General features: G+C 32.6%; 1 protein-coding gene across 5 annotated transcripts in view; it reads right to left on the bottom strand.

The window, feature by feature from the left end:
* LOC148283538 (hormone receptor 4-like) overlaps positions 1 to 12,393 on the bottom strand; it is a 253,896-nt gene that overhangs the window by 69,922 nt on the left and 171,581 nt on the right. The gene's annotated exons all lie outside the window — the stretch shown is intronic.

Genomic DNA, 12,393 nt, shown 5'->3' with positions numbered 1-12,393 from the left:
TAATGCTTTAAGTGATGTCCCATCTCTGTTGCAATCAATTTCTTTTCATGTTCCCAACCGTGTCACCAGAAGTCAAAATCTGCTATTTATAAAATCTTCTAAGAGCAACTTTGGTTTTTATGCCCCAATGTCCAAAATGTGTCGATTAGTCAATTCATCACATGACTTGGAATTTTTTGGGATAGATCTTCCGGCTTTTCATAGATCTCGTCGCGACTAAACAGTGTGGGATGAAGTCGGATTGGCATCGTTTAGCTCAAAGTTTTAGGTATTTCTTTTTTTTTAATACATTGTATACAATTATTGTTTTGCCCTTGTTTGTCTTTGTTGAATAGTTTTATGTTCTTTTTGTTCAGTTTCTTGCATTTATGTTTCTTTATGTAACTGTTGTAATTGGCTTAGGCCGTATATATAATAAATAAATAAGTAAAAAATCAGGAAATGTACCAACATAGGTATAGGGTACATAGAAAAATATTTAACAAATTCACATATGAAAACATACACACATACATATACATACATATAAGTTTATAGATTATTATAAAGATACATGAGGAAAAAAAAGTAAATAAAGAACAATATTCAGAAATTTTGTACAAATTAATTTATAACCATTTGAATACTTAACCTATATTTATAATATAAAGACAGACGAAATATATCAACTTCACCATACTCGTTACTTAGCCGCTGGCCGGTGTAGTCTAGGTATTGGTGAATTGTAATAATAATTGTGACTGCCAGGAGATTAAAAAAATAACGTTAGCTGCCGAGTATTTCGAACAGGTACTTTCAAGCTGATAACACTAGTTAATTCCGGGACGTCCAATACGCCATTCGCTATTTTATATAAATTTAATAAATCATTTATAATTCTTCTTTTACAAAGAGTTGACATATTTAGTTTACATAATAAATTATCGTAATCAATATTTTCAGTGGGTATATTAAGTTTATAATTGATGAATCTAAGGAATTTACTTTGTACTCTTTCTGACTTTAAAATATGAACATTGTAATAAGGTGACCAAATTGTTGAATTGAATTCTAAATTACTTCTAACCAAGGCAGTAAATATGAGGGTAGTGACGGAATTAAAATCCTTTACAGTTCGCAGCAAATATCCAAGACATTTCATCGCCTTATTTATATGGTTTAGGGAAAGGGAAGGTAACCCCGACCAAAAATCCACTAGAGAAGGCAACGTGAAACCACTCTGGTCATATTTCAGGAATCACTATTTATTTATTTACGGTTCCACGAACCTTTTACACAATTACAATAAAACCAGTGAAAAAAAATACAACTAAAAGTAGGATAATATAACAAATTTAAGCACCGGCCGAATACACTTAGAATTTACCCTGTACCCGGCCCATTTTTGTGAATTTTTTTGCTTTGTGAAGGTTTTCTTAAACGTGTCATAATTATGAAAATACTCCGTTAAATCAATTGTAACTTCTCATATTTATTTAAAACAATTTAATAAATCATTTTTGTACGATAGTTTTGCCGACATTGGCCTTTATGGAGAGCCACATTGCAATGTTCGCACATATACCTACAGGGTCGCACTCCTTTTTTTGTGCTTTGTATCCCGGAGCCACGTAAACACGTGATTATAATATCAATGCGTTGTATACCGGTCCCGTGTTTTCACGTGCATTTCTTCAAAATCAATGGACGTGATCATAAACTGGATACAAATATCGAAATGTCGTTTCATCAAAATCTGGATTTGCATCCGTCTGCCTCTGAGGTACAGTTATTATGCCTAGTTTCCATGCTTTAAGCACATATGAATGTGGAACAATTTTGACATCTGAATCAACAATATAGTTTTGTACATTGATTTATTTATTTGATTTTGATTTATTTATTTACGGTTCATTGAACCTTTTACGAAATTATAAAAACAGTAATGAAATTTCAACCATAAATTACATATGAAAAAAACATCAAAGAGCATGCATAAGAAGAAAGTATTAATACAATATAAATATATCATCTGTGAAAATACATGGCTATCTTTAGATTCTCACTTGACTCAGGCTAAAACTTGACAAAGAGTCAGTTGAAACGAAATTCTGCCTATAAAACGCCGGCATAAAACCTATTCTCTGTGGATGCGATCGTGGCACCTCACTAGGGCCCAAAACAGCAAAATACTGAGTTTTGACAAGCGAAAAAGTACTAATAAAAGTTTACTAGATGTCAATAAAATGTATTTTTTTGAACAGCTGGTAAACCACGTGAACACGCGGGATCGGGACACAACGCGTGGTTATATAATCACGTGTTTACACGGCTCCGGGATACAAAGTGTTAAAGAAGAGCAAAATCATCGAGAAAAGTATACAATGGTCAACAGTATTTGTATATGATAAATTAAATATTACATCTGTAACAAATATAAATATTTACCTGTATAAAAGAAAGATAAGTTGAAGAAAATAAAGAAGAAAAAGAGAAGAAAAAAAGAAAAAAAAAGCGTTTAAAAGTTAACTTCATGGTTTATAAAAATATAAATACTCGTACTAAACAATAATAAATTTAAAAAATAATTATGCACACAAGAGTAAAGAGTTAAAACAAAAGTGAAGAACTATTAAATTTTTAATTGTTAATTCTTTTTTAAAATACAGAACGTGATCATCAAGGGCGTGGTATAAAATAAATCTAAATCATCACTGTATTGATTTGCAAGTCGCTGCATGCGAATAATTAATGAATTCAATGAATAATTAGTACCATGATGAAGACTGAAAAAACAAAAAATTTAGTCTTGTTGGTCAATGTGGAATACGAAAGTTAATTAAAGTTAACAGTTCTAAGCAATCTATTTTATTATTTAATAATTTGTAAATAAACAAGAGGTCATTTATCGCCTCCTGATTGACCGTAATGGTCAATTTAAATTAGTGGATTTGGGATTTACAATTTATTTTTGACACAGGTAGACCTAATTTAAATTGAAGTATCTTAAAAACTTTCTTTGTACTCGTTCAAGATCATATGAGTTGCAGTAATAAGCTGGACTCCAAACTCCAGACGCATACTCTAGCCAACTCTTTGACCAACTATTCTTTTGACTAGTCTGTTTTTTGGTTGGCTGGAAGATATTGCTTTTAGCAATAAATCCTCCAAAGTACTTATTATTTGTACTTGAAGTTTTAAATAAATAAATAAAGGATGAAGACGGTAATTAATTTGATTTATTAGGATATTAACAGTAATACAGAGAACATAAAATAGCATAAAGGAAAAAACATAAAATAAAACCAATAACAAATCATCACAAGTGTACAGCAAATATAAACAAGTATAGAATGAACAATATTTTGAGTTTGTCCAAATTTTTGTAGACAAGAACTGGATTCAACTCCCTGGGGAGCTGTTTATATTAACATATTACAACAGAGATGAAGAACATTTAAGAGAAGGTAATATAGAAGTCTAGGCCATTAAACCAGCCATTGACAGGTCATAAGCCCTGTAGATGCCTAGACTTCTATATTACCTTCTCTTAAATGTTCTTCATCTCTGTTGTAATATGTTAAGTATAGAATGAGTGTGTGTGTTTGCATGTGAGGATGTGTATTTGTGTAAGGAGGTATGCAAGATAATGTATGTGTATGTGAGTTTGTAAAAATAAAGTGCAATTGTACACATTACAAAATTGGAACAATATTTTGAGTTTGTCCAAATTTTGTAGACAAGGACTGGATTCAACTCCCTGGGGAGCTGTTTATATTAACATTTATGGTGAATGTTACACAGTGTGTAAAGCGGTCACTTAAACCAGCCATTGACAGGTCATAAGCCCTGTAGATGCCTAGACTTCTATATTACCTTCTCTTAAATGTTGTTCATCTCTGTTGTAAAATGTTAACAAAATTGGAAGATTAAAATATCATAAGCATTTATGTTATTGTAATGAAAATACCAAATATCGTTACACTTTTATTTATAATTTTCAACAAAATTTTTATTATTATAATTAAAATGCAGTTCCGCCAACAAATGTCCGTAGAAAAACTCAACCTATTGTAAGAATCGTCAAAAATAGAGTAGAATACATAAAGAAGTTGAAATATCACTTTATTTGATTATTAATGTTAAATACGAATAATAATTAGGAATAAAAAAAAGAGTATTTGTGAAATAAATTAAATTAAGTGCACAATACATAAATTATTTATACTTGTAACTTATAATTCATTTTGCACTCATATGAAAATACATACTTTATGTTCTATTTAGAAATCCCAAAAACTCCTATTAATTTAACTTGCATGTGTGTAAGTACGCCCAATTCAATGTTACAACTTGCAACGTAAAATTATAACTCTCATAGTAGATTCTTATAGTAGTTCGTCCTTGAAGTTCACAAAAGGAAACCCAAGGACAAGCCAAGGTCTTTAATATAGCAGGGGTGACCTCGACCCCGAGGCTCCAAGGTCAGGGGTGGAAAATTAATGTCAAGGTAACATTGAGTATAAAATTAGACTTTATTATAATCATCATTTCTTATTTTTTATACGCAAACACACACAAATATGTAACATTTATAAATTTTAAACCCATTCATTTTGTCAAATCCCATCAAATTTTATCTTCTTTAATTTGTTGCGTTTTTTTAAACACATTACAACAGAGATGAATAACATTTTAGATAAGGTAATATGGAAATCTAGGCATCTACAGGGTCTATGACCTACAAGGCTTATGAACCAGCCAATGACAGGTCATACGCCCTGTAGATGCCTAGACTTCTATATTACCGGATCTCAAGTTCAACTAGTGGTCCCCCGAGGTCCCCCGAGTTGTATATGATTCAACTCCCTGAGAGCTGTTTATATTAACGTATTACAACAGAGATAAAGAACATTCAAGAGAAGGTAATATAGAAGTCTAGACATCTACAGGGCTTGTGACCTGTCAATGGCTGGTTTAAATGGGCCACTTTACACACTGTGTAACATTCACCATTCTGCCTATGTTTGAACATCTATATTCCTTCAATTCTTTCATCTGTTGATGTTTATAAGGTCAAAGAGCTGAAACCTTTATTTGTGCGGGTGAGATTCATCTAATTGAATTATTTCACCTACATATCCATTTTGGTTTTATCTATTTATGATGATTTATATGTCAAGCATTGTATTAAAAAAATAAATCTTCTAAGAGCTATTTTTGTTTTTATGCCCCAATGTCCAGAATGCGTAGATTAGTCAATTCATCACACGACTTTAATTCTTTAGGATAGATCTTCCGGCTTTTCGTAGACCTCTTCGCGACTAATCAGTGTGGAATGAAGTTGGATTGGCATGGTTTAGCTCGAAGTCTTATGTATTCCGTTTTTATGAATATATTGTATACCATATTTGTTTTGTCCTTGTTTGTCTTTGCTACATAGTTTTATGTTCTTTTGGTTTTTTAAAAAAATTTAAATTTCATTAAAAAAACCCCTTACGGGTTACATACATTCAACAAAATATTTTTACTTTTAGAATTCACATTCTACGGTTAATAATAATATTTTTAACAGCTTTAGTAAAGGTTGTCTGAGTCTTTTGTTTAGTTTTGTCGGGTAGTTTATTGTATAATTTCAGTCCATGGTTTATTAGTCTCGATTGTCCTTTTCTCGTTTTAAAAGGTTGCATATGATATTTTTTTAATATTATCGTATTTTGTTCATGTTTACTACAGTTTTTTTCAAGTTTTAATTCTTCGTCTACAATTACATCAGTGGCTATTTTGAATAAATTTTAAGGATTCTTGTTTAAAGAGTTCAGTTACATTTAATTGTTCAGTTTGTTCAAAAAGTTCTTTAGTTGCTGTTAGATAGGGTAGGTCATATACTAACTTTAATTCGGTTTCTTGTATTTATGTGTCTTCATGTAACTGTTGTAATTGGCTTAGGCCGTATACATAATAAATAAAAAATAAAATTAAAATTAAGCTGTCAGATACAAATGATTTTACGTGTGTCAATATAAACCACTCCTTAGACGTCACTACAAAGTTATGTCGTCACTTTGTCTGACAACTGTTATTCAAATCAAGCTATATTTTAAGGACTATAGTTTTAGCTGAGCTTTTTTAGGCCGAGAGCAAACCTTCAAACAAAAAATAAAACAAAGCCTTAAAATGGTGACGTACCGACCGACAAATGAATTCGCCGTGTTGAATAATGCATCGCTGCGAGTGTTTTGCGTAACTCGAGCAACTGTCACGCAGCCACAGTTGCCTGTCACTGTGACAGCTCAGTAGTCTGTTCCTCTTCCTCATTCTGAAGCGGAATCCACTCTGCACGACTCGTGGTAGGCAACCGGTCCGAGCTTTCACTTTCTTACACAATCCGCGGAGCGGGAGGTCAGTGGCGGCACGTATCGTCAAGAGGGTATGCGGTCGTAGAGCGATTTGACGAATAAGTATTAAAATGATATTCACAATTACAATACGCGTTACTCAGGGAATCTTCATGTGTTTAGTTTCGCTCAACAAAGTTCGGCAGTAGGTCTTTGGAAAATATTGGCCATTCCGAGTATAATAAACTGTCCGATGAGCTTAAACACGAAAAATTGAATAAAAAATCCAGAAGTGTCGCAATTAAAAAATATTTCTTAAATCTTTTTGATAGTGATAATTATTAATGTAATTTATATAAATGGTGTAAAGTATTGTGTTTTATGTTTCTTATAGAATAATGTTTTCTTTTTAAATCGGGTGTATTAATATGTGTGATATTATGTATTGTCAAAAAAATGTTTTTTTTTATGTACGGTCCCAAATGAGTTTCTTTAATAACTCCTGGGAGTATAATATGTATTTTTTGTAATATATGTTTTTTTTTTAATAAAAAAAAATATTTTTTTAATAATTTTTTTTTTAAATCTGCCACTCTCTCGCATATGTCTCCTCGAATACTGAGCAAAAAAGAGAACTGCTCCTCGGACTGATTATGTCAAACTAAAATCGTCAAAATCAAGGTCTCGTAGTTCCGTTTTCCGCACCCCAAAACTAAACCGATTTTAATTATTTTTGATATGGAGTATTTGAAAGATTACCGTTTTTTTTCAAAAATATTTTCAACAACAACAAACCATCACGCCGTTTCCCCGTAAGAGTAGGCAGATAGGATAGAACACCACATCACTCTATCTTTGCATACAGATATGCTCTAGAACTGTTTGACGTTAAACACTCTTACAGGAGTGTGCTGAAAAATCCTTTTAGTAACGGTGCTGTATCGTCGTGTAACATCCAAAAAAAGAGCATTTAATTGTACGGTGAAGTAACGTCAAAATGCATTAATAAAATAAAAAATGGCCTTCTTTTACATCACAAGTTCTTGTGAATCAACCAATGAATTACAGCGTTGTTATGGTAATGTTATGTTATGTTATTGTTGTTACACTCACACTCATATACACACATATTCACATACCTACCAAAACCACACTTAACTCACTTACCCACGCATCCTCACACACAAAAACGCGCACACATGCGCTTCTACATGTATTAATATCTAACTGGACTGGATTTTATCATTGTATTTATGTAAAAAACTTATTTGGATTCGTTTTATGTTTTTTTTAAATAATGTTGTAAATATTTTTATGTATTGCTATTGTTCCTCTGAATAAAAAAAATAATCTAAAAATTAAAGATAGATTTCCGGTTTCTAGATAGCCATTTTAACCAACGTTTAGTGCATTTTGACGCTTACCGATGAAGACTCTTGATGTTACGGGTGGAGTTATTTTAAAAATACCAAACAAAAAAATTTAGCGATGATAATACGACACAAAATTTGGATTAGTTTGATCAAATATATTTGACAATAAAAAAAATATAAAAACCGCAGAATTTCCTCATTATGTGTTTTAAATACGCGCACCGCCACTGAGCGAACGTGAAAGTGCTCTAACGGCACTCTCGATTTCCTGCAGACCGCGCCGTGAGCCGCGAGCCGCGAGCCGTGACAACCGATCTCCGCAATGGCGGGACCGCCGCGTCGCCACGCGGCTCGCGCCCGCGCCCCCGCGCCCCCGCGACGGCCGGCCGCGGCACACACACTCCCGTTACGGACTCTGAGACGCCGCCCACCCGCTGGCCGACACGAATACTAATGAAGGAGACAGATCCTAACTCTTAAAATACTGTGGGTAAAATATAATGGGACGGGCAACTGTTCCTGTGGGATGCTCATTCAGTTGGGACTGTGTTTTCTTCCGAGCGGAACGCACACGTTCTTTTGTTTTGTCCTCCCCTTACGGGGGTGTTATTCGGATCCTCTGCCTCTGAGCACCCAGTGGCTCAATCACAAATAACTATCGACGTGGTAATAAGCGACGTGATAACTATAATAATCATAATGACGTACGGCGTTTGTTTTCGAAATAATTCCTAGTATTTTTTCTTTTCTTTTGAATTTACATTAAATTACTATTTATTTATGTTCGAGAATCTTATTTAACTTACTCTGATGCTACTTGTGAAAACCTGTAATTGGCTTATTTGTTATTTGTTTTGTTATATATATAAAAGATAATTATAGCTGTCGGTTTTCCAAATAAATAAAATAAAAAATGAATAACAATATCTCACCATGGTTGTTTATCGTATTCGCGATCACATTGCATCATTACTGGGACAAGTAAAATACAATATTCCGACTCGTAGGTTGAGAAACAATGAAGTACTGTTCATCGATCAGCATAGAACAAACTGTGGCCTTAATTCTCCAATGACCCGTCTTTGTCGTATTGTTAACTCAAGGTAAGATCTGGACTTTTTTGGTTTTAAGTTTACAACGATTTCAACGAGCACTAATTTAATAGTCCAGATCTAGTCTCGATGTCCCTTATATTTGTCAATGCTTCTTTTCTTTTTTTAGTGTTTTAAACTATTCTTTTATTTCATTTAAATTATTTATTGACAATTCTTAATGGAATTCCATTGTAATGATGTAATAACTTATATTTACTTTTGATAAAGCAAAAAACATATTTTTTTTACATGTAGGACATAAAGGTCAAAAGTTAGATAGATTGGAAATTTTAGAAATAAATAGGATAAAAAGTAATAGCGATAGAATTTTAATAAATCAGCAGATAGAATTTAAAAACTCACCCTTTTAAGCCCCCTTAGTTAGACCCTGTACATTGTAATAAAACAATAAATATTTTTCATTTAATATAATATTCTCTTAAAGTACACTGCCAACACATGTTTCAATAATTTGTCTCACTCTGTTCCATTGAAATATTGCGTATTGTATATTTTTCAGCTTATTTTTAAATGTACCTACACTTAAGATAATATTTAGTTTTATATAAATTTTCCTTACACTGTATAATATTCACCAGTCTGAAGATGCCCATTAGAGGGGGATAGCGCTAATTGGTCAAAATAAATAAGTGGAAGTGTACCAAGTATTTTTTAAATTAATAACTTATATGTAAATATAAGTTATTACAGCATATTCTTTTATTGTTATATTTAAACCCTACAAATTGTATTCATGGACAATGTCCGTTAATAAATAAATAAATAAATCACGATGGAACATCCGTGAACACTGAATATTTAATGTCAAAATATTTACGTTTCGCGACGTATAATCTTGCTGCGCAATCACATATTTGAATTTCACCGGTGTAAATATGGAAAATATTCCAAAATTGATATTTTTATTTATTATTTATCATGCTATTTATTGCATTTACCCGACGCGCGACGGTTGGCAAGCCAAATGTCAAAAAAAGCAGTCGCCATAGTGATTGTAATTTAATTTTCACTTTTTTGTATTAGATACTCCTTACTATTTTGCAAATACAATATATTGTATTCTTTTTTTATAGTAAACGCTGATTTTTCGCCAATGAACTGCATTTATTTATTAGGAAATCAAAAAACAAACCGACACGAGCGTTGACTCAGAGATTACACACGCGTTGAATTATGACTGCGATAACTTAAGCTTGTTCATTATGAATCGCTCAAATGCTTAGCATGTTTTTAAGCACGTCAATAGTTATTTGTGATTGAGCTACAGGGAGTCCTCCATTCAAAGCCGTTCTCAATATCCGTATTTTTACTTATGTTTGTTGTGTTACTATAGTTTTAAGAAATTGTTTTTTATATATTTGGATACGTTTATTTATGTAAATTGTTTGTGAAAATACATATTTTTTGAAAAAAAAAACACAGGCATTTTGGGGATCCTGAGGGGTGGGGACGACGTGTTAGCCTCTGTCCATAAATCCTCCTCCCTCCTCCTTAATCAGCATAGAGTTTGTGTTTCTTAGAAATATTTATAATATCTTTCCTCTATGCACAGCTGACAGAGAGTCCCCCAGGACTCTATAACAGCTGCGGGTGGATGATGGGCCTAAGGATCTCCCCTCTTAAAAGACTGTGGTAAATATCCCTTTGCGCGCGGTGATGTAACATCGTGTTACCACAAGCAAAAGGCGTAATATTCTAAAGCTCAGACATTCGAAAAAAAAACATGGAGACATACTGTTCAATACCAGCTTTTCCATCATTTGTAAAAATAAACTTATAAATTAGCCCTGTTATAGCAACAACAAAAAAATCACAAATTTGCCTCTCATAATTCACACGTGCATCTCCCATCACTGTCAACAACCGACTGAATTTGTTTCACACAACGCCGGCTATAGAACAGCGTCTCAGTCTTCCTTTTAATGTATTCTATCTTCGTGCTCTCTCTAATAGAGATGTATTGCTGTATTTGCGGACATCATTCTTCAGGTAGCAAGATTAAATATTTTTTATATTAAAATCCAGCACACTTTTACAAATTTCACTTTCCAAATCCGGTGTGAAAATGTACCTTTGAAGATCACAAAAAGTACCCTCAAACTCATTTAAACAACAATATTTTGAGTTTGTCCAAATTTTTGTAGACACGGACTGGATTCAACTCCCGATAAAGCTGTTAATATTAACATACATATTACAACAGAAATGAAGAACACTTTAGAGAAGGTAATATAGAAGTCTAGGCATCTACAGGGCTTATGACCTGTCAATGACTGGTTTAAGTTGGCAAATCCACCTGGTCCATGAAGAAGTATGAAAATTGAAAAATAAAAATTTCAGGCGTTGCCTAGTATGTAGGTGATATAATTCAATCAGATGAATCTCACCCGCATAAATAAAGGTTTCAGCTCTTAACTTCAAAAACGTCAACAAATGAAAAAATTGAAGGAATATAGATGTACAAATATGGACAGAATGGTGAATATTACAGTGTGTAAAGTGGCCACTTAAACCAGCCATTGACAGGTCATAAGCCCTGTAGATGTCTAAACTTCTATATTACCTTCTCTAAAATGTCCTTCATCTCTGTTGTAATATGTTAATAGTAAAATACCGGTATTTTACCCGGCGTTATTGTAATTTTACGTACCTAATTTCGCTCTTTGTTTTTTTTAAGGAGGAACCCGCTAAGCCTCCATTTAGGGGCTTGTCAGCAGGCTATAGTTCATAAGATTATTTTCTACTTAAGTATCTTGAATTATATAACTATATAAGGGCATTCAATCCATCTAATCTTCACATTCGTTTAAAAATTCCCTAACAAGGCGAAACAATTGTCATGAAAATTTTGTTTTTATATTTTTTATATTTGTAAAAATAAAACAAAGTGTTCAGTAGACTCAAATCAGTGTTTGATTTCTAATATTATAGGTTTAAATAAGAAGCTCTACAAAATAAATACCAAATCAATCAATCAATTAAAAAGATTATTTAAAACTGCAACATTTCATTGTTTTTGAACTGGTATCTGAAGCGTAGGACTGAAAACCGTATCTTTTTGTAATATATAATAAAGGTACGCTGCACGCTGCCTTATAAATCCAGTGCCCTTTGGAAAGGGAAATGATGAGACATCCGTAATATTGGAATACAGGCATTGCGTGAGTATAAAAAATTACTGTTTAGAGAAATGTGTGTGTTTAAATAAGAAATTCACAGCCCTAATAAAGTAGATAACGAATCACCGTTATGTGTTTGACACAAATAAGGATATAATGTAACACATGCCAGGTGTTTAGTACAACACTATCAGGTGTGAAATGCAGGTATTGATGCGTATACGTATAAAGGTACTTTATTTTCAAAGTGTTGGAAGTACATACATAATACATATGTAAGCGTTGTAAGTACTTTAAATACAGGTATGCGCAGATAACGGAATGACTTATATATGTTTTATTTTTAATTAGTTAATTAATGTAGTAAACAGATGCAAGAATCAATACAAAGAACAATGAATAAAGCACTTAAAGTAACATTTAATTTTAATAAATATACTAGAACCACAGATTTATATAGAATAACAAA

This window comes from Micrasema longulum, unplaced genomic scaffold (assembly GCF_059751315.1).
Source record: "Micrasema longulum isolate JH-2025_06_02 unplaced genomic scaffold, ASM5975131v1 h1tg000224l, whole genome shotgun sequence".
NCBI classification, from domain to species: Eukaryota; Metazoa; Arthropoda; class Insecta; order Trichoptera; family Brachycentridae; genus Micrasema; species Micrasema longulum.
Note: the sequence above shows the minus strand (reverse complement) of the source record. Positions and strands in the feature narration are given on the sequence as shown.